Genomic DNA, 27,753 nt, shown 5'->3' on the forward strand with positions numbered 1-27,753 from the left:
AAGAAGAGAAAAGACAAAAGCATAAACAAAATATTCTAATGCTGAAATGTTAAGTATAGTTTTCTAGGTCTGTGCTGTCCAACACAAAAGCCAGTAGCACTGGCTCCTGAGCACTCAAAACGGGGCTAGTCCGAACAGAGATGTGCTGCAGGTAATAAATACATCCTGGGTATTGAAGACTCTGCGTGAAAAAAGGATAGAAACTACCATCATATGGATTACAAGTAGAAATGATAATACTTTTGATGTATTGATGTAAAGTATATTATTAAAATTAATTTCACCTATTTCTCTTTATGTTTTTAAATGTGGCTACTAGATAATCTAAAATTGTGTGTGTGGCTCACATCATATTTCTATACAAAGTGTGTTGTGATGAGCAGGATTTTCCTGAGAAATGGGTGGGCTGGGCAGGTAGGGGTTAATTTGCAAGCTGGGTCAGGCGGCTACCTCCTTTTTGTTCAGATCTGCTTTTTCAGTCCATTCCCGGTCTAATACATGCCCCTGAGCCTGGCATTTTCTCAACTACTTTTGGTGTAACCTCTGGGGCTGGGGCATTGGCGTGGCAACAACCACTGCCCCACCAACACCCTCAAGTCCTGGACTCTGGGTCCTATTTGCCCAGGTTGCTCACTGCAGCTCTCAGTTTTTGTGCCTCTGGCTCTGGCCTGTGACCTGATCGAGACACCGCACAGTTCCCTTTGCCCTAAGGTTTGGTTTTGGTTTTGTCTGCATTTATTGCATATGGGAGTCTGGCAAAAATAAATGAGGCCTGTTAGGTAGATATTTTGAAGTCACCCATCAGAAAATATTGATAGATGAGAAATACATCACAAAATCCTTATAATTGCAATAAACAACTTGCCAATGTGTGCAAACTGTATTCCCCTTGATTATCTTGAATTAAGGGAGGATTATTTCTTCCATGAAGCAACCATTTATTTAGGTAGAGGGCTGGGTGAATCAGCTGGCGACACAATTGTCCTGAATCCTTAGCTGTAACTTTCTTGACCATTCCTAATTCATTCTCCAACTACAGAAAGGTAGTCAGTTCTTTGGTTTGTATTTTCTTCTATGTAAAGTTAGGCTTTCTCAATCATCCCAACTTTATTTGTCTATTTTTTTTTTTGAGACAGAGTCTTGCTCTGGCTAGAGCGCAGTGGCATCATTGCAGCTCACTGCAACCTCAAACTCCTCTGCTTAAGCAATCCTCCTGCCTCAGCCTCCCACAAGTAGCTGGGACTACAGGTGCAAGCCACGGGGACACCTAGCTAATTTTTCTATTTTTAGTAAAGACGGGTCTTGCTCTTGCTCAGGCTGGTCTCAAACTCCCGGCCTCAAGTGATCCTCCCCCCTTAGCCTCCCAAAGTGCTAAGATTACAGGCGTGAGCCAGTGAACCTGGCCTCAATCATGCCAACTTTAAAAGTCCATATGCTTTTTATAAAAATTAAAAAAAAAAGTCCATATGCTTATATATGTGAGGAGAATAATTCTAAATAATAAACACAAATCATAAGTATGTGTGTCTCTTCCAACTCTTTCCTCAGTGCCAACAGAATCCCTTCTTCCCTGTAGTGCCAACTTGTCTGCTTGCCTTTGGTATAGGACAGGCAAACACTGGTGCTTTCAAGCCATATGACCCAGGTTCAAATCTTGGCTTTGTCATTTACTAGCAGTGTGATCTTGGGCAAGCGACTTAGCTTTTTGAGCCTCAGTTTCCTCCTCTGTAAATTGGGAATAACATTGTCCTATGGAAAACACCTGGCCCAGAGAAGCTGTTTACTACCATATTATGCTGGTATCATACCCCAACTGACTTTTGCAAGCCCTATTCCTTCCTCTCCTGCCAGCATCTACAACTGCTGCCTTTGCCTTAGAAAAGAAAAAAAGAAACAAAAAACAAACAAAAATAACACCTCATCTGACTCTGTTACTCTCTCTGGTTAATATCTTACTTTCCTCTTTCATTTCAGAGTTAATATTCTTGGATTGCAAGAATAATCCAAGCAGTTTACTGCCTCCCTGTTCTTTCTCTTCTTCCTTCTCTGCCATGTGGCATCAGTTCTGACACTCTAGGGACCCTCAAGATACCATTTCAGTAAAGACTAACCAGTTGGCAAATCCAGCAATCCCCTATCCGTCTCCATTCTTCCTGACTTCACCACCGTGACATTCTGCACTCACCACTCTCCCCATCCCCCACTTTTTTTAATCCTTTTTTCCTCCTGTAAGCTCCTATGACCACCAGAAGAAGTTACCCAACCAGGCAGATTCAGTTCACTGGCCCCGAATAATTCCTGGCACTCTCATCTTCCTCTCTCCCCTCTGAAATGGTGTGTCACAACTTTTCCTCTCTGCTCACCCTTCCCCCATTGGGGACATTCCTTCTCACTTGCCTGTGGTTACTTCAGAGTCAGCACCTGCAGCCACGCTCGACTCCGCCCCTGCGGCTCCCACGCCGAAGTGTCTTCCGGGCCTTCCACCTTTGCTCCAGATCTCTCCCCTCCTGCCGCCTGCCCTGCGCGTCTTTAGGGGAGAGCACAGATCGTCATGATGCCTCTTCAGCCTTCCTGCTCCACTGCATCCCCCTTGTCAGACTTAAAAATTCTTGCCCTCACTCCCCCACTAGTCGCTGCTTTCTCCCTCCTCCCTCATTTCAGCCATCAAGCCCCCTGCTCTCTTCTGCTCCTTCCTCTTGCATTCCTAAGGCTCTGCTCCGGGCGCCACTGCATGCCCTGAGTTCTAAGTGCTTTACTGGGACGTAGGATTCATTTAACCCTCACAGCAGCCCATGGGGATGAAGAGAGTATGCTTCCTATAAAATGCCTATGGAGTACAGATGGATTCAGTAGTTAACCAAGGTCACCTGGCAGGGATTTGAAGCCAAAGAGCTGCGCCCAGATTCCGCGCCCTCGACCGCTATGCCACGTGGCACCCCGTGCCTCCTGTGGACCGTGTCCGTTCCCAGCGCCATACGTGCTAGGGGCTCGGTAAATGTGTCTGAACGAGTAAACACACGCTGCAGGGTCTCATCCTCTCGCTGGCAGAGTAACTCACTGATCCAAGGCTCCTGAAAAGTGCATGGGTTTAGGGTCAAGTCTATTTTTCTGAAAGAGACCACAGTTTCCATGAGTTTTTTCATACACGTCTTTGTCCAAAAAAAGTTAACGACTTCTTGATTCATTCATTTTTCTGTCTCCAGTTTCGTTTCCCCCCTCCTCCCCCTTACATCCTGTACAATGCCATTAGATGACTCGTTTGTCAAAGCCTTGTTTTTAATTCTGTCACTGGTAAAAACATAAGAATAATTAACTTCCCTCTGCCCAGAAAGTCTCGAATGCCTCCCCCACTCCAAGATAAAAATCAAACGCTTCAGCCCAACAGCCAAGACTTTCGGTAATCAAGCCCCAGCAGACTTTACCAGGACTATCTCCTCTTTTCTCCAGCTTGAATCCTGCACCTCAGGCAAGCTAAAGTCCTCTTGTAATTTCAAAACTTCTGCTCTAACTCACTTTTCAGCATTCATTCAGCAGTAATGTATTATGCTCCTGATCTGAGCCAGGTACTGCCCCAGGGCTGGGAATACAAAGGTGAATACAGCACAGCCCTTACCCTTGAGAAGCTATGGCATCTCCGAGCTCCCACAGCCTGATGTTGCAGGCCCCTGATGCTACAGACCCTTCGCTTTCCAGGTACACTGGGTCCTTGGAAGGTCCTGCCCGCCCTCTGCCCACCTCTCCGAGTCCTTACCCTGCCAGTCACGGCTTCCCCAGTAACCCTGAGAGATCTGAGAGGCACCCGTTGCCAGTCCTTCAACTCTGCTTGCCGCACGTCCCTCGGTTACCCCGAGGCAACATGTCATGCCAGAGTGCCCCACTCCTCCAGGCCTGCGTGAATATCCTTAAACATTTAGGGCGCATCTGAGTGCCAGGCTCACACCACCCCTGCTTCCTCGCACTCAGCAGCCTTTAACCAGGCCCCACTGCGCGCCAGATCTAAGTGCAGAGGACGCGGTCCCCGTCCCGAGGCGCTGGCCGCCGGGGCAAGACAGCCGCGTAGGCAGATCCTGTCCCTCTAGCAGGTGGCCTCGGTCCCTACTGAAGGCCCCTGTCCGGAGGCGCGTCAGAGGACAAGAGAAACTATCAATCTAATTTGAAAGAGAGATGTGAAAACAAAAATCCAAGAATTTGGAATGACAAACTGTTTGTGGCAGTTATTCCTGGCTGAGGATGGGATGGAGCCGATGGTAAAGTCCACTAAGTTAAACATGCCAGTGCTCTTCACGTGTTTCTTTTATAACATGCGTGAGTTACTTTTGTAACCAGGAGAAAAAATCATATCACGTAGAGATTATGATTAATTACATTCTAAACACCTGGGTTCCAAGGAAAAACCCCATAACTATCAAAAACTTAGAAAAATTAATGGAGAAAGGATAATCGACCAATAGAAAAATGGGGAAAAGCTACAAACAGATATATCCCAGAAGAGTAAACATTTATGGTCAACAAATATATGAAGACACGCTAACTTCACTAATCATCAGAGAAGTACAGTACACAATGAGATTCCATTTGATGCCCTTTTGAGTGGCAAAAATTAAGAAATCTGATGATACCAGGTGTTGGAGAGGATGTGGGTCAACAGGATCTTGTGTACAATGTTGTTGGAACTGTAAATTGGTAAAAACAACAACAGCCACCACCACTTTGGTAAACAGTTTGGAATTATCTTGTAAAGTTGAACATTCACATAACCCTTGACCCAGCAATGCTACTTCTATATAAATACAAAAGAGAAATTCTTGCACTTGGGCACCAGTGGGTTTGTGTGAATATTCTTAGCAGCACTTTTTGCAATAACAGAAACCTGCAACAACCCAAATGTTCATTATCAGGAAGTTGGTTGTATAAGTTTGGCTTCTCCAAAAGCAGAGACTGAGACAAGAACTTGGGTGTGGGCTGTGGATTTGGGAAGTGATGATGTATGTGGAGGACACCAGGTTTGGAGGAGAGGAAAGAGGGAGGCTGGGTAGGAGGAGAAGCCATTGGGGGTGTGATTCTACAGAGATCTCTAATCTTGAGAGATCCACCTGCCTCGGCCTCCCAGAGTGCTAGGATTACAGGCGTGAGCCACCACGCCCAGCCTGAACTTTTTTTAAAAGTAAGAAAATTTGGGCCGGGCGTGGTGGCTCACGCCTGTAACCCTAGCACTCCGGGAGGCTGAGGCGGGCAGATTGTTTGAGCTCAGGAGTTCGAGACCACCCTGAGCAAAAGCGAGACCCCGTCTCTACTAAAAATAGAAAGAAATTAATCAGACAACCAAAAATATATAGAAAAAATTAGCCGGGCATGGTGGCAGGTTCCTGTAGTCCCAGCTACTCAGGAGGCTGAGGCAGGAGGATCGCTTGAGCCCAGGAGTTTGAGGTTGCTGTGAGCTAGGCTGACACCATGGCACTCTAGCCCGGGCAACACAGTGAGACTCTGTCTCGAAAAATAAAAATAAAAAAATCTATTGAAATCTCAGTGATTTTTAAAATCAATTTTTGTTGTATTCAGATAAAAGCAGGAAGGCTGGGTGGTGTTTCATGCCTGTAATCCCAGCACTTTAGGAGACCAAGGTGGGAGGATGACTTGAGGCCAGGGGTTCAAGACCAGCTTGAGCAATACAGAAACCCTGAGACCCCATCTGTACAAAAAATTGAAAAAAAAATTAGTCCTGGGTGGCAGCGTACATCTGTAGTTCCAGCTAAGTAGAGGGTTGCCAAATTTGGGAGGGAGCAGAGGGTGTGGGAGGGCATTCCAAGTGGAAAGGGCAGCCAGGGCAAAGGGACAGAAATGACAGTGTGGCATTGTCATCAAACTGCAGACAATTACTATTGGTAAAAAAGAGAATGAGAGCGGTAGAGGCCAACAATGGATCCAGAAGATAAGAAAGGGACCATGACAAGCAGGTTAGACGTTATTCCCTATTACAAGCAACCAAAAGCATTGGTGGGTTTTCACATAACTCATTTCAGGAGTCTCACAGTAGAATAGGACAGAACTGGTTGGAGGATGCTGAAGGCAGGAAGATCAGTTAGCATATCATAATCATAGTCCAGGTGAGAGATACTGAGGGCCTAATTTACTCAGGAGCTGTGGTGTGTGTGGCCATGTGCTGCCTAAATGAAGAGATTTTTCAAAAGGTAGGATGGGCACAATTTTATTTCATTGCTTTCCATAGCACTCATAACCACCTGACATATTTACTTATCTATTGTCTATCTCCCCTCACCAGGATGTAAACTCCATGACAGCAAGGAGGTTAATTTTGTTCCCTTTAAGTCCCTGGGGCCTAACAGTTCTGGCACATGAGAGGTACCAAGTCATTATTTGTTCAATGCATGAAGTTTAGCTAGGAAGGAGAAATATAGGCTAATAGCCAATAGGGGAAGAATTTGTAATGCTCCAGTCCAATTTAATTCATACATATCTCCTATTTATCTCTTCCCGGCCGGGCATGGTGGCTCATCCCTGTAATCCCAGCACTTTGGGAGGCCGAGGCCGAGGCCGGAGGATCTCTTGAGGCCAGGAGTTTGAGACCAGGCTGAGCAACATAGCTAGACATACCCCCAGCCCCTCCCATCCCTCCCCCCATCTCTACAGAAAATAGAAAAATTAGCCAGGCATCACAGTGTGCACCCGCAGTCCCAGCTACTCAGGAGGCTGAGGCAGGAGGATCGCTTGAGCCCAGGAGTTCGAGGTTGCTGTGAGCTATAATGACATCACTGCACTCTAGCCCAGACAATAGAATAAGACCCTGTCTTATTTAAAAAAAAAAAAAAAAATCACTTCCCTAGCTCAGACTCCAGCTCAATGTTTAACCAAACGATAAAATGGTCCCAGTTCTGGCCCTCATCCACGGCTTGGCATAAGTTAATCTTTCCTGCCCCTGCCCCCTCTACCTGTCTTACCTGCTCTCTTGCTACCTCTGCTTTTTTTTTTTAATCTCTAGAAACCTTGGTTTTCCAGGTTCCCTTAAGGTCCTTTGCCCTCTGCTTAGACAGTTTTTACATTGTCAGATGATCACACACCTGCTAGATATTCTGCCTTTGCCCTTCCTGATCCACTCTCCACCTTTCTCCACTCTGTTCTTTACCTCCAGAGGCTGACCTTGAAGGACAGCACCACCTGGGCTCATTTGCCCTTAGGCTTCCTGTTGGGTTCAGCCAGTGGGAGGTACTGCGGGAGATCTGAGAGAAAGAAGAGAGGTAGGGCTGTGTTCCTCCGGGCTCCCTTCGGCAGTCGCTCTCCTACGCTACACAAGCACTGGTAGTTACTGCCTCTTCGCCCCTTCAGGCGGGTGGTTGATAATGGCTCCCCAGGTGGTTGATAATGGCTTCCCAGCAGATGCTACACCCCAGGTGCTTCACTGGCCCTTGTTGGTTTCCCTCAACCCTGCCCACATCTTTGTAGGTTGTCCCTTCAGTAACTCTCTTCAGTTACACATCTATTTCCTCCTGATCTTGGCTGATATAAAAGCAAAAATACACAATTGCATATTTTTAAGAAAATTAAGATATGATTCACAAAATTCATCCTTTTAAAGCATACGATTCAGTGGTTCTTAGTATACACCAGCAAATGTATCTTTTTTTCATTCAATATGTAATCAAATGTTTTTCATGTTACTCTCTTGGCTATGCCCTCAACGTTAGGTTATACAATGTTGCACACCACCAGTTACTTAATCATTCATTTGTTTCCAAATTTTCACTATCACAAATAATACCATAGTAAATATTGTGCATGTGGCCTATCTCTTTTGGGGAGGATTATTTTTCAAGGAGAAGTTTCTAGGAGTGGTACTGATGAGTCAAAAGAGAGTCACATCCCTATTAAGGCTCTACAGAGTACTGTCAAATTACTTTTTAAAAGGATTATACCAATGTACATGGCCACAGCTTTCTCTGTATGTACCAATTTCATCATCTCATTAGCACTGGGAAGTACACGAGGTAAGTATATTTTGCAAATGTAGTAGGTAGTCCTACCATTTGAACTTCTTTTTTAAAATTTTTAATTATTATGGGTACATAATAGCTTATCTTTCATTTGAACTTCTTTGATAGCTATACCAATCCTAAGCCATTTAAAGCTGTTTTTAACTAAATGAGACTGTAGGAACTGTGATTTTGAGAGGATGGGGTAGAGAGGAGGTAAAGAGATTTGTTTTCCAACATTCCGCCTTCTTCACCCAGCCCCTTCCCTTGTTTACGTATTAGTTTTCCCTCTTCAGTGAGCTATGCTTCTTCGGGGCTTACCATAGTGTCCTGAATATCAAGAAACATTTAAAAAAATGGGAGTCCACTTGCACAAGGCTTCTTGGGCGTGGCTCTGGGTTAAAAAAAAAAGAAGAAGAAAAAGAAATTAAAAGAGTAAAAAATGGATAAATGATGAAAGAAGAATGTCAGGATTTATGCACATGGAGTTGGTCAGAATAGTCTATAAGCATCAACTGCTGTCCTTCTAATGGACTCTTCCGTTCCCTCCAGATAAACACGTCACTCGTGCCCAGGGCCTGCAGAATACTCGGGACTAGGGAGTTACTTTGGGAATACCTACACACTCCTTCCTACCAGTTGAGTTAGGTACCTAACAAGAGTCTGTTATGTTTGGCCTTAAACCTTTTCATGGCAGCTGTATTCCAGAGTGTAATTAACTTAATTAAAATTACATTAACTATTGAAACATAAGCATGAAAAGAAAGAGCTGTTTCTATGACGTGTCAGTTGAATACTTTGGAAATATTACCTAAAGACCAGTTGAAATTGCTATTAAACCAAATGTGAGTGAGACAACTACAAAATGTTTCTTTAATAAGGAGCCTCTACTTATATTGCTTTGTAAGAAGTTTTAAGCCCTCAGTTAACTTTAAAGAAACAAATTGCTTGCTTGATACATTATTATACTGAAAAAAATTAGAAAGCATAGAAAATGCACCATAGATATGATCAATGCAAGAAAAACAGCTTGAGGGCTGGGCGTGGTCATTCAGGCTTGTCATTCTAGCACACTGGGAGGCTGAGGCAGGAGGATCGCTTGAGCCCAGGAGTTTGAGGTTGCTGTGAGCTAAGCTGATGCCTCAGCACTCTAGTCAGGGCAACAGAGCGGAAACTCTGACTTAAAAAAAAAAAAAATACAGTTTGAGACCAGATGTGGTGGCTAACACCTGTAATCCCAGCACTTTGGGAGATTGAGGATTGCTTGAGGCCAGGAGTTCAAGACCAGCCTGGACAATATAACGACCCCATCTCTACAAAAAAGAAAAATCAGCTGGGTGTGGTGGTGCACAACTGTAGTCCCAGCGATTCCCGATACCAAGGCTGGAGGATTGCTTGTGCCATGACTGAGCCACCACCGTACTCCAGCCTGGGCAACACAGACAGAGATCTTGTCTCTAAAAAAAAATAAAAAAATAAAAATAAAAAGGAAGGAAAGACAGATTCTTGAGAGCTTACAATTTAAGAACAATAACAAAAAAAGGTTTTGCCCTATACCTAAAGATTGGCAAGTGGGTGTTCCTTATAATTTTTACATTAAAATGAAATATTAGTGTATGCATTTACCTTTTTTTTTGTTATTCACTGCTTAAATATACTTTTCTGATTAAACAACCAACTACTGAGCCAGATTCAATTTGTTTGGGCAGCGGGGAGGTGGGGGCGGGTATAGGTCCTTATTCTTTTTTTTTTTTTTTTTTTTGAGACAGAGTCTCACTCTCTTGCCTGGGCTACAGTGCCGTGGCGTCAGCCTAGCTCTCAGCAACCTCAAATGCCTGGGCTCAAGCGATCCTCCTGCCTCAGCCTCCCAAGTAGCTGGCACTACAGGCACCTGCCACCATGCCCGGCTAATTTTTTCTATTTTTAGTTGTTTGGCTAATTTCTTTCTATTTTTAGTAGAGACGGAGTCTTGCTCTTGCTCAGGCTGGTCTCCAACTCCTGAGCTCAAGCGATCCTCCCGCCTCGGCCTCCCAGTGTGCTAGGATTACAGGCGTGAGCCACCTCATCAGCTGGTCCTTATTCTTTAATCCTTTTGTTTCCACAAAGGGCAGGTAGGGGAGAATTTGTCCTGATTTTTCCAGAAGGAGAGACTTACCTAATTGTTGAATTTGGACCTGCCTGCCCTAAGAGACAGAGTGCAATCTTCTCTAATCAGACGTGGTTAAAATTGTTAAGCTTTTGCAAGTAGGAGGTTTGGGGGATATAATTTTAATTCAGGAAGAGAATATTAAAAAGCTTATTGACCACTATCTAAGCCACATTTAAAAATATATTATTTATTTTATTTTTAATTTTTTTAGAGACAGGGTCTGCTATGTTGCCCAGGCTAGAGTGCAGTGGCTATTCATGGGTGCAATCATAGCGAACTGCAGCGACCTTCTAGCTTTAAGGGCTCCTTCCCACCTCAGCCTTCCAAGTAGCTAGGGCTATAGGCACCACCACACCCAGCTAAGCCACATTCTTCAGTTCAGCTTTATTGGTAAAAAAGTCAATATTTTCATTTTTCCATTGGTTCCAAACTTATCAGGAAGGAATGATACTGCCCCGATAATACTCCAACAGTGTTGGATAAGATGACTTCTATGTATTGTCACAATTAAGATACATTATTTTTCCTTTCATCTTAGTCCATGATTCCACTCATTTAAATAATAAGTTGTCTCTGGTTTGCAGGCAGTAGTCTGCCTTGCTTGAAGCTCAATCTGTATCTCAAGCTGGACAAAGAAGAAAATATTTATAGCCCCTGAGAAACATTGATATTAGGAAATATATACTGAGAAGGGAAGAGGAATCCAAACATGGCTCCTGCCAACCTTTCCATCCCCTCCCACAGCATCCTGGGAGAGTCTTGTTTGTCCTGTTGATTTCTGGGACACATAAACGTGGCAAGCATAAGGTCACAGGCTATATGGCTATTCATAGTGAGAACTGCAAACATAGCAGGGAATAGTTAAGCCTCTTTCCAACATCCTTTAAGGTATGGGCCGGGCGCGGTGGCTCACGCCTGTAATCCTAGCACTCTGGGAGGCCGAGGCGGGCGGATTGTTTGAGCTCAGGAGTTCGAGATCAGCCTGAGCAAGAGTGAGACCCCGTCTCTACTACAAATAGAAAGAAATTAATCAGACAACTAAAAATATATAGAAAAAATTAGCCAGGCATGGTGGCGCATGCCTGTAATCCCAGCTACTCGGGAGGCTGAGGCAGGAGGATCGCTCGAGCCCAGGCGTTTGAGGTTGTTGTGAGCTAGGCTGACGCCACGGCACTCACTCTAGCCCGGGTAAAAGAGTGAGACTCTGTCCCCCCCCCCAAAAAAAGGTATGTTGTGACCCAGCAGAGGGTCATAGAATCAATATAGTAGGGCCTGATCAGCATTTAAAAAGAAATATTAATAAGAATAATACTTTGAGAATATCGGCATGCATTGCATACAATAAGGGTAATATTTCATGAAACTATTGTCTTAGAGGTGAGTGTATGTAGGTATGTGTGTGTTCTGGGTTGAGATATAAAATATATTCCTTATGGAGGATCACAGTCAAAAAAGTTTTCAAAGCACTGGTTTAAGATACATATTTATTCTTTCATTTTCAGTCTTTGGCAATTTGATTTCTCTCTTTGAAACTCTGCTATCTAGTGAATCAAAATTGTAGTATTAGTAACCAGAGAAGGCCCAATTCTCACTCTGTAAACATCTGGAATGCAAAGACTGTTGGCCCTATCTCATTTCTCTGAATCAATCAAATGTCCAAATATTCGAATTGAAGGGCTGAGACCTAAGTCCTCATTGAGTAAGAGGTTACATGAAGGCCGGGTGCGGTGGCTCATGCCTGTGATCCTAGCACCCTGGGAGCCCAAGGCGGGAGGATCGCTTGAGGTCAGGAGTTTGAGACTAACCTGAGCAAGAGTGAGACCCTGTCTCTACCAAAAATAGAAGAAAATTGGCTGGGTACGGTGGAGCATGCCTGTAGTCCCAGCTGCTCAGGACGCTGATGCAGGAGGATGGCTTGAGCCCAGGAATTTGAGGTTGCCGTGAGCTAGGCTGATGCTGTGGCACTATAGCCTGGGCAACAGAGGGAGCCTATCTCAAAAACAAAACAAAACAAAAACAAAAACAAAGAGGTTACAGGAAGATTTCCTTCAAAATTTATCACCTTGTCAGGGCATGGCACTATAGCCTGGGCAACAGAGCAAGACTCTGTCTCAAAAACAAAACAAAAACAAAAACAAAAAAGCAAAAAGGTTACATGAAGATTTACTTCAAAATTTACCACCTTGTCAGGGTGTGGTGGTTCATTCTCGAAAAAAAAAGTATTTATAACAAAATTTATCACCTGCACAATTCAAACACCAGTGGTTCTTTCTGACCCGCAAAGTATGATGGGTTTGGCTTGGCATTCAAGACCATTGTTGGGGTTTTTTGTTTGCTTGTTTTTTGAGACAGAGTCTCACTCTGTTGCCCCAGGTAGGATGCAGTGGCATCATCACAGCTCACTGCAACCTCAGAATCCTGGGCTCAAGTGATCCTCCTGCCTCAGCCTCCCGAGTAGCTGGGACTACAGGTTATGTGCCACCACCATGGCTGGCTAACCAAGACCATTTTTAGTATAGCTCTACCTTACCTTCCCTGATTGATTCCTCTTCTTTTCTCCTACACATCCTGTGCTTCAGTCAAATGAAATTTTTGGTGTTCCCTGAACTGTTCCTGAATGGTGTTCCATCCATTTCTCACTCTGGGTCCTTGATTGTACTGTTCCTTCTGCCTGGGACAATCTCCTCACCTAGCCCATCTCTGCTTGCTAAAGTCCCATGCATACTTCAAAGATTCATTTCTAATTTCCTTTCCTGAAGCCTAGTATCTTGTTCTTTCTTTTTTTTGTTTTTTGAGACAGAGTCTCACTCTGTTGTCCAGGCTAGAGTGCCGTGGCATCACCCTAGCTCACAGCAACCTCAAATTCCTGGGCTCAAGTGATCCTCCTGCCTCAACCTCCCAAGTAGCTGGGACTCCAGGCACGTGCCACCATGTGTGGCTAACTTTTTCTGTTTTTAGTTGCCTAGCTAATTTTTTTTTTCTGTTTTTAGTAGAGATGGGGTCTAGCTCTTGCTCAGGCTGGTCTCAAACTCCTGAGCTCAAGCAATCCTCCTGCCTTGGCCTCCCAGAGTGCTAGGATGACAGGCGTGAGCCACCTCGCTGGGCCCCTAATATCTTTTTCTTTTGAATTCCACGGATATCTTTTAAAAAATATTTTCTTAAAAATATTTTAAGCCTAGGTGGGGCTAAATCCTAGCACTCTGGGAGGGCTAGGTGGGAGGATCGTTTGAGGTCAGGAGTTTGAGACCAGCTCGTACAAAAGTGAGACCCCATTTCTACCAAAAATAGAAAAATTAGCTGGGCATAGTGGCATGCACCTGTTGTCTCGTGACTCGGGAGGCTGAGGCAGGAGGATCACCTGAGCCAAGGAGTTTGAGGTTTCTGGTGAGCTGTGATGACGCCACTGCACTCTACCCAGGCTGAGAGAGTGAGACTCAAAAAAAACCCCAAAAAACAAAACATTTAAAATCTACTTAAAAATACCATTTTCCCTGCTTCCAAGAGAAATATAAATGAACTGCAAGAATAAGAAGACGCAGAAGTCACAGAAGAAAAAAAAGGCCCCATTTTAAAATCTATGCATACACATATTTTTGTGTATTTATATATTACAACTTATATCATTTTATAATGTGCTTTTTAATTAAAAATACAACCGACATCATTACATATTTTTGTACACCATGAACAAATGGCTACAAATGAACTCTAATTTATTTAACAATCATATAACATCGGCCATTTTGCTTATTTATATGTAGGGTGCAGTATTTTGGGGGGAGTATAAATGGAGTGTTATTCAGGTATGATGACAAACTTCCTGAAAGAAAACAGAGTATATTTTTGAAACAGGAAATTGGGGCCAGATTTAATTAGGAGAAAGTAAGTTCCCCACGAATCTCTGGAGATATTGGCAAGTATACCAGGTTTCCCACATTAAGTAGTACAGGGGTTTGAGCCAATTGTACTTAAATTTTAAAGGACAGTGACCTCAGCTGGCCTACAGATGACCTTGGGGGTCAACCAGCAGCTGATCCATGGAAACATGCATGCCTCCCTACCTCAAAATATTTCTATATGCACCCTTTAAATCTTGTAGGAAGAGGTGCACCTCTTCTCTGACATTTCTCTCCCCTTTCCCCTCTTCCCATCTCCTTTTTCTTTTCTGGGATCTTGCACCATCAATTATTCTATCTCTTATCTCTCACTCTCTTCTCTCCCTCTAATGGGATAATCGGAAAAATAAAAAAAAAATCACCTCTCTCTTTTACTATCCCTTGAGCTATAGGCCTACTTTTCTCGTCCTCTCAGTGTCAAACTTCTGGAAAGAATCCTCACCCTTTACTGCCTTCATTGCTTCATCACTAACATACTCCTTACCCAAGCTGTCAACTCTGCTCAGTGCCTAGTGCACAGCAGGCCTGGGCTGAATGTTCCAGCCCTCTTGCAAACTGGCATCTCTTTCCTGGTTCTTCAGAAGGCATTTCTCCATGGCTAGCAGTGGGTGCTCGCCGCCAGTCGGCAGAGCCGAATGTCCGTGCTCCCACAGCCTGATTTTGCAGGCCCCTAATGCCACAGACCCGCTTTCCAGATACACTGGGTCCTTGGAAGGTCCTGCCCGCCCTCTGCCCGCCTCTCCGAGTCCTTACCCTGCCAGTCACGGCTTCCCCAGTAACCCCGAGAGATCTGAGAGGCACCCGTTGCCAGTCTTCAACTCTGCTTGCCGCGCGTCCCTCGGTTACCCTGAGGCAACATGTCATGTCAGAGTGCCCCACTCCTCCAGGCCTGCGTGAATATCCTTACATCCAGCAATGGCCAAACATTTAGGGCGCATCTGAGTGCCAGGCTCACACCATCCCTGCTTCCTCGCACTCAGCAGCCTTTAACCAGGCCCCACTGCGCGCCAGATCTAAGTGCAGAGGACGCGGTCCCGGTCCCGAGGCGCTGGCCGCCGGGGCAAGACAGCCGCGTAGGCAGATCCTGTCCCTCTAGCGGGCGGCCTCGGCCTCTACTGAAGGCCCCTGCCCGGAGGCGCGTCAGAGGACAAGAGGCCCAGGTCTCGAACAGAGGCCGTTGGCCCAACCGCGCGGGGTGCCTGGCGGGACCGGCGGCCGGGCAGGGGCCGGCCCGCGTCGGGGGTCCCGCACTGCGCGGCGCGCGCGCCACCGCCCCGCCCTACCCGTCGCCGCTGCCGACGCCGTCGCCGCCGGGCCTGCGCCGCGCAGCCCGCCTCGGGCGGGAGGCCGGGCCCAGGCCGGGGCAGCCCCTCAGCCGTACCGCCCTGGGCCGGTGCCCAGGTCCGAGTCGCCTTCCGCCTCCTCCCCACCCCCCGCCAGCGGCCCCAGCCAGGTCCCGCCGCCAGGCCGGCTCCCGCCCCCGCTCCGCCCCCGGAGCCGCAGCCCCGCCCGCCACCGCCGTCGCCATGTTGTGGCTCCCGCAGCCGGCGCTGGGGACGCGCGCGGACGAGCCCGGGGCCTGCAGCCGCCACCGCCGCCAGGTAAGCGCCCCCCGCGGGCCGGGGCTGCTGCCGGGGGCAGCCCAGCCCGGGCCCGCGATGAGCGGACCAGGACCGAGCCCGAGCCCGCGCCTGCGCCGCGGCCGGGCCCTGCAGCCTGGCGGACCTTGTCCGCCGCCAGAGGCGGCCGCCACTTCCCCCGACCGCCGCCTGGCGGGCCCCGGCCGCCACCCCACCCCGCCCCCGTCGCCCGGCCGCCGGCCCCTTCCGCCGCCGCGACCCGCCGCTCCCTGGCCGGCCTGGCACGCCGCTGTCCTCTCCGCGCGGGGCGGGACGGGCGGCCGCCCTCGGCGACAGCCGGCGGCCCCCCGCCCGGGCACGGATAACGGTGCCACTTTTCCCTGCTGGGACGGCCTGTCAGCCCGACTGTCCCCGCCGCCTGAAGAGCTGGCGCCGTCATGGGGCAGACACTTCGGGGAACGACCTTCTTTGGCGCCCCTCAGTCCCCACCCCCCACGCCCAAGTTCTGACCCTGGTGAAGGTTTCTCCTGGATCGTACAGGTATTCCTGCTCCAGAGTTGGGGTCCTCAAGGGGTGACCAGGCCTGTTGATCCGAGTGGAAATTGTCTCCCCGCAGGGGCTCTTCCTGCCAACCATGGAGTAAAAGGCTCAGTGTGACCTGAGGGAGGACAGGGGAGCGTCTGCTGGACAGATGGCCTCCTGGCCTTGGATCGGCGTTTGTGAGGGGGAGGGGTCCATTTGACTTTAGGTATGCCTGCTCCTGGGAAACGCAGGATTATCGGAGCTGTTTAGGGATTTTTTAACCATTTTTTTCAGTAGGCTAGAGGTGACATTAAAAGTCCTGGATTGGGATAAAGCCACAGGCCCACCCAGGAAAGCATGTTTGGCATCCAAGACTAGCATAGAATAGGACTGGCAGTGGGAGAAGGGGACTTGTGAGATAAGATGGTATTTGACCTAGGGTTTGCCCGTTTGGGTTCAGCCATGTAGGGCCTGTAGTGTGCTTCTGTCCCGTATACAGTGTGACTGAACACAGAGGATGTGGACAGATGCCTGACCTGGTAGGTGCTTGGTGGGATTTCAGGGGTCTGTTTCCTCAACCTCACAGGCACATTACACAGTGAAAGAGGAGGAAGCATGGTAGTAGTGCATCTATTTTGACTATTTCCCAAGTTTTCCCCTGGTTATGGCTTTGATTTGTTCAGTAAATTTTTACTGAGCACTTATTATGTGCCAAACACAGAGCTAGGTGTTGGGAGTACAGTGGTAAACCAGAAACACACCGTATTTTAGTTGGTGGAGCTCTTAGCTCCAATAATAAATAATTGGGAAAGTCCAATAATAAATAATCATGAACATTTATTCAACAACAAATATTTGTCAATAAATATGTGTCAGGCATTGTTCTAGATGCAGCGAACAAAGTGAGCACAAATAGCTGCCCTTGTCGGGGGGAGAAGACAATACATAAATAATAAAAATATAGTCTGTTAAAAAGTGCTAAGTGCTAAGGAGCAAAAACAGGGAAGGAGAATCTTAGGTATCGGGGTGGGGGTCGAGTTTACATTGGGGTGGCCTGGGAAGTTGTGCTAAGAAGGTGTCTTTCGAATAAAACTTTAAAGGAAGTAGTAAACTAATAATTTCAAAATGGTGGTGAATATAAGGAAAGAAAGACGAAGAGAGGGGTGAGAAATTAATTTGAGTTGGGAGCTCAGGAAAGGCTTCCCTGAGGAAGTGATGTTTAGGTCAGAGACCCGAAGGAGGGGTAAGAGTTAACCATGTGTGGAGCAGACTCTAGCTAGTTGGAGGAAGTGAAAGAGGCCTGTGGGGCTGGAGGGGGAAAGGGAGAGGGGAGATTAGTCTGTGGAGATGTGGGCCAAGTCACCAGGGCCTTGGGGGCAGAATACCTGCCCTCCTTAGTTTGGATTGTATCTCCAGTGTAATTAGGAACCTTTGAAAGGTTCAAGGGAATGACATGATGACATTTACGTTTTAAAAGGTCTCTGGCCCCCGTGCAGGGAATGGGCTTTGAGATAAGCAGTTAAGGCAAGGCTTTCTCTGTTGAGTGGCCTAACTACTTGATCTGTTTGGAAAAGCCTCAAGCATTCTGGGGGAGATCCTTTGCCTCTGTGAGTCTGCTTCACTCAACTTTTAGGAAGAGAGAGGAGAATGAATTAGCACTTATGGAATACCTGCCAGGTGGGAGAACCAATTTTAAAGACTTTTTCTTATATTCTTATATTTAACTTAATCCTCAGTACACCCTAAGAGGAAGAGTTTATCATACCCATTTGACAAGGAGACAAGCCCAGAAGGGGTAGATGACTTATCCAAAGCCACATTTGTAACATAGCCTGGATTCAAGCCCAGGTCTGCCTGATTCCAGAGCCCATTGGCTCTGGAGCCAGACCACTAAAGTTTGCATTTTACTTCTGCCACTTGCTAACCAAATGATCTTGAGTTACTTAACCTCTCTGTGCCTCAGTTTCCTTATCTTAAATGCAGATAAAGTACCTATCTCATAGAGTTGTTGTGCAGATCAAATTAAGCCATGTAAATAGTTTTGCACTTAGTTAAATGTTAGTTGCTATTATTTAAATGTTTGAAATATCTATATTGCCTCTCGGCCATATTGTGGTCATTTTGGATGAAATTTTATTTATGTATGTATGTATATATGCAGACAGGCAGGCAGAATCTTGCTCTGTCACCCTGGCTAGAGTGCAGTAGTATCTTCGTAGCTTGCTGCAACCTCAAACTCCTGGACTCAAGCGATCCTCTTGCTTCAGCCTCCCGAGGAGCTGGGACTACAGGTGTGCTGTATCACACCTGGATAATTTTTCTATTTTTAGTAGAGACAGGGTCTTGCTCTTGCTCAGGCTGGTCTCAAACTCCTGACCTCAAGCAATCCTCCCACCTCATCCTCCGAAAGTGCTAGGATTACAGGCATGAGCCACCATACCTCTTGTTTTCTCTTAATAACTTAATGCCATGTTCCATATGATCAGTCGTTCAACATAGATCTCCCGTATCACACTTGACACTGTGCTAGACCCTGCAGGATATATAGTGAGTTCCTTCCCTCCAGGAGCTCACAGTATCCTGGGGGGTCAGGTATTTTAAAGAATGAGCTACAGTGTGCTTAAATTCTCTCCATTGTGGTTAAAGAGCTGTTGGGAGCAGTAAGAACTAAATGCCTGGGTAAGTAGGGAAGGCTTCAGGGAGGAGGCGACTTTTGAACCAGGCTTTAGAGAAAGAATAGGAGTTTTACAGGCAAATAAGATTAGGCAATGGACAGTAGAGAGAGTCATAAATGTGAAAGCATGGAGACATGAGAGGCCCCATTGTCTGGGGATGAGGCTAGAAAGCTCAATTGGGGCTATGAAAGGTAGGTCAAGAAGTTTGGATTTTATTCTGTAAGCCATGGGCGAGCTACCAGAGAGTATTAGATACATCAAGTAAGTACCTCCCACGATGGGTGTTAGAGAGTGGAGATAGATGTCATCCTGGGCAGCTTTTTTTTTGGCAGGGGTGGGGGGGGGCGTGGCATAGGGATCATTGTGCTTTGGAATCTGTTTCTCAGCTTTGTAGACTGGAAATTCAGTTTTGTAGAGCACTCAGAGCTGGTTGGGTCCAGAGACTGACTCACTAATCAAACTTGGAAGAGACTGATGAATAAACTTAGCGTATTAACTGACCATGAGAAATGAAACTGCACAATGACAGATGTTTCTGTCTTCTGGCCTTTGCTCCCCCATTTCTGGCCAGGACTGGGACATACTAACAAACACTTGCTCCTCAATTCCTGTTTGTTTCTCTCAGGTTCCTTGAAAATGAACCCTTTTTATTAACATAATCTTTCCTCAAGCACTATTCAGTGTAGTCAACAATGATTAGTAATTGATAGAATGGATGATTCTGTTAGGGTCCTGTGTTTGCTAAACTCAAGGAAGAAGAAGAATAACTTAGAAATGAAATATCAGAAAAAAGTTTTCCACAGAATTAGGTTAGTGGAGAAGGTATGCAGATTCTAAGTGGTGTGGGTAATTTTGTGGCTAAGCAGTGGTTGTGGGCAGATGCATTGGAAGTTGTTCTTGGTGGGAGCAGAGGTCTGTGAACTCTGGGAGGGTGTAGGGAGTTTTTGATTGCACTTGAATGAGAGACTGGTTTAGAATCTTCATCTTCCTACACATTGGAGACAGGAAAGAAATCAAGAATTCCTGCCTTCAACTCTGTCTGGTCATGGTGAGCTTTCTCCTTGGATTGGAATCTTGATGAGGTTTGAACTTTGTCTTACACTTCTTTCTGCTTCTGCAATACTAGGAAGAGTGGTGGACCATCTAGGGCTTCCAGTCTGTATTATTCTATGGTGAAAAATAAAATCCAGATAGACTAACCTAGACTGTGGATTACTTTCCTTTTAAAACTCTAAAAATAATATAAGAAATACATATTTATGTAGAAAATTTAGGAAATACAGATAAGTGTACAAGGGAAATAATACTGATAAATCCTACAACCTAGAGTAACTGTTAACATTTTAATATTTTGGTATTTATATTAGATGTTTATCACTATCCCTATCTTTATATGTAAGTTTATTTGAACCTTTTCTTATAACAATAGAAATGTCTTGACTAGGAGAGCGTTCTGAATGTCCGTGTCTGTGAGGTAGAGCAATTGAATGTAACCCAAGTCCATGTATGTCTCCATTTGTGGACATCTGGTCCAGGGCCCTCCCCTTCGCTTGCTCTAGAGGTATAGGATGTGATATCCATTAGCTAATTACTTTTGAGAAATGTTTTTCTGAGGAGCAGAGTGCTACTTTAGCCAACCATTTGCTTTAATCTGACAACAGGGAAGTGTGTGTGTGTGTGTGTGTGTGTGTGTGTGTGTGTGTGTATGTGTGTGTTGAAATGACACATCTAATCCTTTTTATGGCTCAAAGAAAAGTTAATGAATACCTTTTGAGTTTGATGTCACCACAGAGTCATTCCTCAAAGCTATGGGCACTTATGGGCTCACCGTGTGACTTTGGTTAAGTCCCTTACCGTCTCCATTTCAATTCTGAAGGTGTTGTATCAAGGTTGCCCCTTCCTCTCATTAACACACTCCAGGGGATGACAAGGATGATGATGTCTGTGTGTGTGACTGATTGTGGAAGGACTACCGCAATGTCGGGTGAAGAAGAGGAATATGTCTGCTGGACGGATTAACTTCTGGTCTCGAGTCAGTATGTGTGTGGGGTAGAGGGTTTGTGTGACTTTAGCTTTTTGTTTTTGAGAGCTCCAGGATTATTGGGACCCCCTGAGAGATTCTGAAACTTTTCTTTGAAAAGTTTAAAAAATTTTATGTTTATTTTTGTTTTTATTTATTTTTAACTGAAACTTTTTTGTGTGACAGGGTTTTGCTATGTTGCCTTCAACTCCTGGGCTCAAGTGATCTTCCTGCCTTAGCCTCTGGAGTATCTGGGACTACAGGTGTGTGCCACATCGCCTACCTGAAACTTTTTTAAGTTGTCCAGAGGTGGCGTTAAGGGTCCTCCTTAAAATCGACAGGCTCGTGCTGAGAATGCGAGACCCATCTATACCTCAGGTCTGGCTGAGAACAGACTTGCTTCCTCTCTGAAGGACAGAGTTCACCATAAGATCTCCTTACCTCCGAGTGGTGGGATTGGGGTGGTTTTTACTTTATTATTTTTTTAAATTTAAATTTTATTTTATTTTATTTCATTTCATTTCAGTTTTTTTTGGAGATAGAGTCTCGCTCTGTTGCCCTGGCTAGAGTGCTGTGGCGTCAGCCTGGCTCACAGCAACCTCAAACTCCTGGGCTTCAGCAATCCTGCCTCAGCCTCCCAAGTAGCTGGGACTGCAGGCATGTGTCACCATTTCCGGCTAATTTTTTCTTTATATTTTTAGTCGTCCAGCTAATTTCTTTCTATTTTTAGTAGAGATGGGGTCTTGCTCTTGCTCAGGCTGGTCTTGAACTCCTGACCTCGAACAATCCTCCTACCTCGGCCTCCCAGAGTGCTAGGATTATAGGCATGAGCCACCACACCCAGCCTAAATTTTATTTTATTTTAGTCTAGTCTAGTCTAGTTTAAGATAGGGTCTCGCCGTGTTGCTCAGGCTGGAGGGTAGTGGCCTGATTGTAGCTCACCGCAACCTGCAACTCCTTGGCTCAAGCTATCCTTCTTCCTCAGCCTCCCAAGTGGGTGGGACTGTAGGCACACACCACCACCACCACCACACCCAGCTAATTTTTATTTTTTAAAATTTTCTGTAGAAATAGGGGTCTTCTCCCACCTCGTCCTCCCAAAGTGCTGGGGTTACAGGTGTGAGCCACTGTGCCCAGCCAACTTTATTCTTTATATTTTCTTGCTTTCACTTGAATGTTATACAGGCTTATATACCATCTTTACAAAAACAAATAACTTGTAAATCTACTTTCATTTTAGAGACAAACACAGAGTGCTCTAAAGCAAAAACTCAAACTGCCTGGAACTATGACCCTGTAGAAGAGGTATGATGTTGGAGTTGGCCATACTCCCTTGATCCAGCAACCCAATAACCCAAACCTAAAGAATCAAAATGAGACAATTCCACCATGTGACAGTCTCATCACAGACACCTAATTAAGCATCTTCAGGGGAAGATGCCTTTTTGTTAGATATGCTTCAAACAGGTGAATTGGGCTAGCACCTCTGATTGGCGTAGTCTCTGAATTCAGAGAGCCAGGGCTTGCACCCATCTGGGAGGAGGTAATAGGAGAGTGTGACTGGCTTCTAGCTTCATTTGTTGGGTGTTTTGTTTAGAAGTGCTTCTAAAGAAATCACTCCTTTTCTGGCCCTGGGCATCTTCCTCTGGAATACTGGGCTCAGTCTCCCACACATCAACATGGGGGATGCCAGAGGCCTTGGCGTTACAACCTGGGGATCAACGGACTGTGAAGAGAGGGCATTTCCATGTGTAAGCCTCATGTGCATTCCTGGGATTTTTCCCCCTTTTGGGGGCTCAGCCCATCCTGGGTGTAAGGTAGGGGACTGCTCCTTCCTCACATCTGGTCTTCGGTTGTAGGAACACTTTACCCACATTGCCCTTGGCAAGCTGGAGCTAAACATGAGCCAGTGTAGTGGACTCTGGCTACGCCTTTCTTCCCCTGGTTTGCCGCAGTTTTCAGCATTCTGCTCTTTTCTGCCAAGTCAGTTCCTGAAGTTGAATGTGTTCCTTTGGCAAGCCAAAGGATAGAGCGAGACCATAGGGAGAGATTTGGAAGATAGGTGTCCACTGTAACTGCCAGCCATCCCAGGGCTACTCCAGGGCCTGAAGACACATGTGAGGCAGAGCTTTGGCATTTTCAGAGGAAGGGGGAGTCTGGGAGTGGGCACTGAGCAGCTATTAAGTTTTTTCTGGGCTTGGCCCAGCCAGGGCTCTGGTCTGTGTGGTGAAGGTCTGCTCTCTGCCTTTGCCTCGTTAGACAGACTCTCCACCCTGAACGGAACTGGCTGAGGTTGTAAAAACCGCTTTACCATCTAATACTTCATTAGAGCTCTAAATCTTCAGGCCCTTAAAAATCTTAGATGTCTTATTAATACTACCATTCTTTTTCTTCTTTACTCAGACCAATAACACTACCATTGTTTTTAATCAGAATGTTTTCTTTATTTAAAATCTTGTGGAGCCTTTTTGCAACTGGACCATCATTGATTAGTAATCTACAGTTACTTATGAAAGGCCTACCCTGGGTGGTCTGTGGAGTATAAGGGAATCACGTGAGATGAACTTTGCCCTCAAGGAGTTCCCCCACTGAAAGCAATTAGAGAACAATTTACTTCAGACCAGAAGTGCCTTTAGGGGGCTTTTCTTGCTGAGGGTGATGGTTACTCTCAAACAGGTCACCCTCTGAGATGGCTGCAGTCACCTCTGGGGAACATTCTCTAGTACCCCAGAGAAAATGGATTGACTGGCCGTTTGGGAGGAGAGAGGTTGTGGCAATGACATAATCTTGTCTTTCAGTACTTTGCTCGTCTCCCCTTGATGCTGCTCCCCTAAGTGCTGTACCTGAGTGAAGGTAGCCCCCACCCACAGATACAAACCCCAGTGCCTGTCATTCCATCCTTACAGCTCTGTGCCTCTGAGCCTAAGGCCTTTGCATTTCCATCTTAGAGTCCTCTTTTAAAATATTTACACCCTCTGGGGGAGGTCATACTCTTAGTTAGTTCATCACCAAACAGTAGCTTTAATTACCAGGAATTAATTAAGTCAACTGAGAGAAAGACTGGGACCCAGGCAGGCACTTGGGGGCAAGAGTGTCTGAAGGGACACACTCCTGCAGGGCAGGAGAGAAGTGAGGGCAGCAAAAGAAACTTTCATGCATATCAGTTGCTACAGGTGAGTGTTGCTGACTCCGGGCCCACCCTGGTGGTCCTGCTGTCTGGGGCATGGGGTTGGGTGTGGGCTAGCACTGGCACAGGGGCTTTGAGGCAGAGTTGAAATTTCAGCTGAGTCTTTAAGGCTTGGGGAGATTGTTTTTTCCCCTCATTTAAAAAATAATATACACTCAGTTTAGAAAATTTGGGAACATTCAAGAGGAAAACCAATCCCTCATAATTCTTCCTAACGACAGACAGCTGAGATATATAGGCAGCGGAGAGTGATCCTTTTAAAATGTAAGCACATCCGTTTCTCTACCCCAAGTCCTGCAGCCTTCCATCATCTCCCTCCCACCCCCATCTCCTATACCTGTTTTAGAGCCTTTCTACTTTTTCCTCTGCCTAAACCCTTTTCTCCCCCATATTCACATGGCTTGCTCTCTCACTTCAGAATTGAGAATGTCTTCACTCTAATTTCTGATTTCGGAGAGGAGCCCTGGTTGAAAAAGGCTGTGTGACTACCTGACGTATGATGAATCTGTTTGTGTCTGTCTGTCTCCTCCTGGTGGATTGTTAGCTCTGCGTGAGCAGGAGCTTAGTCTGTTCTGCTCATTGTGGTAGCCATAGTGACTGGAACAAGGCCTAGCACATAGTAGGTGCTCAGTATTACCGACGGACTGAAGGTGCATGAAAGCATGTGTGTGTTGTGAGATGGGTGGGAAAGGGCAGTGTAGCTAGCAGCTGGAGAGGCAGAGGAATGTGGATGGTGTTGAGAGGATGAGGAGGATGCTTTCAGCAGGAATGGTGGTTGGAGACGTCGTCCGCTCTACTCCAGTCTCTACAGTCTCTTTTCTTACTGGCGTTGTTGAGCGATAGGCAGTGATTTGGTACCATGAGGTAAGTGAAGGGCAGCTGCAGAAATGTAAGATCAGTAGACCTGGTCTAGGTCTAGATTATAGAAGTTTTCAAAAACCCGGCCCGAGGGCTGGGCATGATGTAGTAGGCATAATATAGGAAACTATTTTAGGTTTTCCAGCAGAGTGAGTGACCTGATCAAAATGATGTTTGGGAAAGATTAGTCTCAGACATGCAGGGTGACCTTGTAGGGACAGATCAGATGGGTGGGAAAGAGTTAACAAGGCTGGGGGTCGGCAGACATGAAATGGGGCAGATGACATCAGGGAGACTGGAGGAAGGCAGCGTGCTCCCCAGCTGCTGTGTGGCTGCCTAAAGGCTTCCAGTGCTCCCAACATGGTAGAGTTTAAAGTATTGTCAGTGATTTCAGATGAATTTTGGAAAGAGGTGGGGTTATAAGTGTGAATGAGGAAAGAAGAGTCCTCAAGTTGTTGACGGGGTTTATCAGGTTCATTGGTCTGGTGGTGAGCAGGGGGTGATATCCTGAACTGGCCCAGTCTTGCGGACTGTAATCCAATGGGAGCCTGTCTTCTTTCTGGCTGGCTGAAAACTGTTTTCTATCTGAGTCTGGCTGTTGGTGTTCTTGGGCTTTCTTCCAAACCTGCACATGTACTAGCATGGCACCTGAAATCCATTTGTTCAATCACCTTTCAACTTCATTTTCTCCCTCTATAGTTTTATCTGTTTCTCAGAGCTGTTTTCAGCTCACAAACCCACTTGGGTTGGATTAATTGACTAGAAATACTCATTTCTAAATGGTTTTTGTTTCATTAGACTTCTGCCTGTTTTTAAAAAGGTTTTTGCCAAGATGACGTCAGTGGAGAAGAGATTTTGGTATAATCAGCTTCTTTATGATCTTTTGGTAGTCATATTTTGAGACTGGTGTGTCTGATGTATTCATTAATTTCTAGAATAAATATTTGAGGGGCTGCTGTGTACCAGGCCCTATTCTAGGCACTGAGAATATAGCAGGGAAAAAAATAAAACTCTTACCCTCATGGAGCTCGTGTTCTAGTGTGTGTGGGTTTAGAGACAATAAACAAGTGAAATATAAAGTACGAGAGATGGTGAAAAGTGTCATGGAGGATAATAAAACAGGGATGGCAGATAGGGGATTTGGTGGGGAGGCAGATTTTCTATTTTAAGTCAGAGAAATCTCATTGATTAAAAGACATTTGAGCAGAGATCTGAAGGAGGTGACAGAGTGAGCCATCCAGGTATCTGAGGGAAGAGCAATCAGGATGCAGAGAAAAGCAAGTGCAAAAAGCCCTTGAGGCCAGAGAGTGCTTAAAGTGTTTAAAGACCTGCAAGGAAGTCAGTGTGGGAGTGGTAGGGGGCGGAATCCCATGGTGGCCCAGCCTCTAGTGATTCTGACTTAATTGGTCTGAGCTGGGGTCAGACATGTGGGTGAGGGTAGGGGTGGGAAATTGCTTCCCAAGTGTTCCTAATGGGCATGGAGGTAGGCATGGGGATTGCCCCCCAGGTGTTCCTAATGGGCATGGGGGGGGTCAGGCATGGGGATTGCCCCCCAGGTGTTCCTAATGGGCATGGGCGGGGTCAGGCATGGGGATTGCCCCCCAGGTGTTCCTAATGGGCATGGGCGGGGTCAGGCATGGGGATTGCCCCCCAGGTGTTCCTAATGGGCATCCAGGGCTGAGAGTCACTGGTCTAAGGGTTAAATAAGCCTTGTCTTCTGTATTTGATGGGGAGATTTGGAGGGGTAACTGTGAGTAGGAGACTACAGCTGCTCTGATGGGAAGGCCAAGACCGGGCCCTATGACCTTTCCAGGAATAACAGGAATCTTCCAAAGTAATAAAAACTCTTTTTGGTTTATGTACCTTTTCTCATTTGATTACCTCACCTCTCTGGCCCTCAGTTTCCTTACTTGTAGAGTGAGTAGCTTAAATTTAATGGTTTCCTAGAATCTCTTTGGCTCTGACAGTCCTTAACCTTTCTGCTTCTGGAAGAATCTCTAATCTAGAACAATGGTCTAGGACAATGTTTCCTAATCCTGATCTTATAACACCTAAGGTGTGTCATTATTATGGCAAAGGCTATCGCGAATGTCTCAATACCACACTGAAGGAAAGTTTGTGCCGTATCCTGTGGCACTTGGTGAGATGAGGGTGTTGGGAATTCTGAAATGGGAAAGCTGACCTTCCAGTTCAGAGTTCAGAGTACAAGGGCAGCTTGGTGCTTGGAGGCAGGTGGGAGCCTGAGTGCCGGTCTTAGCTCACTGATTGGTGAGTTCCTTAGGAAGTGGGAATACTGTGTTATAAACTGTAAAGTTCCTGTACATCCCAGTGTGAGTATGTGATTAGGACGACCTGGGAGAAGCAGTCAGCCTGGGTCGGTGAAGCCTGATGCTCAGGTTTGTGAGCCCCTCTCTGCAGCCAAATGGTGTCGTTGCATGTGAGAGACTGGATAACTGACGGAACCCGATGGCTGGAGGAACCAAGGTTAACCTGGAGCAGATATCCAGGTGCCCTCATCAGAATACCTGAGAACTTACTATGGGATGTCAGACTGTAGACAACGACTGGCCCCTGGTCTCTGACTTTTGTACTCAGTTGGACAGCAGAGTGTCTGCTTGTTAGTTTATGTTTTGAAATGTGAAGGTCCAAATAAAAAAAAGAAAAAGTCAGGGGAAAAAAAGTTTTCTCTGTTTCCTTTCTGTAGAATTGGGATAATTGGTTTCCTTCCCTTCCCTTCTAAATTTTTCCATTAATATTGTCTGTATTTCTGTTTAGAATCGAAACTAAATACCAGTCTGTCAAAATTAGGACAAAATGAAGTTAAGTGAGAGAATGCAGGATTAGGGTGAGAATGAGCTGGATTGGAAATTCAGGGGATGAG

The 27,753-nt window shown here is 46.0% G+C and overlaps 1 protein-coding gene and 1 long non-coding RNA gene across 2 annotated transcripts in view; one reads left to right on the forward strand and one right to left on the reverse strand.

Moving 5' to 3' along the window:
• Positions 1 to 2,405: 2,405 nt before the first annotated feature.
• On the reverse strand, positions 2,406 to 8,369 carry LOC105809886. Its single transcript, XR_001137473.1, has 3 exons — positions 8,307 to 8,369; positions 2,868 to 3,071; positions 2,406 to 2,527 (listed from the first exon to the last, which is right to left on the reverse strand). It is a non-coding gene; the product is annotated as an uncharacterized LOC105809886 (long non-coding RNA).
• A 7,187-nt stretch (positions 8,370 to 15,556) lies between these two features.
• ZNF592 (zinc finger protein 592) overlaps positions 15,557 to 27,753 on the forward strand; it is a 50,256-nt gene continuing 38,059 nt past the window's right edge. The window contains exon 1 of the mRNA XM_012643777.1: positions 15,557 to 15,631. The gene's annotated coding sequence lies outside the window, so the exon portion shown is untranslated. The remainder of the gene's footprint in view (positions 15,632 to 27,753) is intronic.

The sequence above is a fragment of the Propithecus coquereli genome, unplaced genomic scaffold (genome assembly GCF_000956105.1).
Source record: "Propithecus coquereli isolate 6110/MARCELLA unplaced genomic scaffold, Pcoq_1.0 Scaffold20, whole genome shotgun sequence".
Lineage (NCBI taxonomy): Eukaryota > Metazoa > Chordata > Mammalia > Primates > Indriidae > Propithecus > Propithecus coquereli.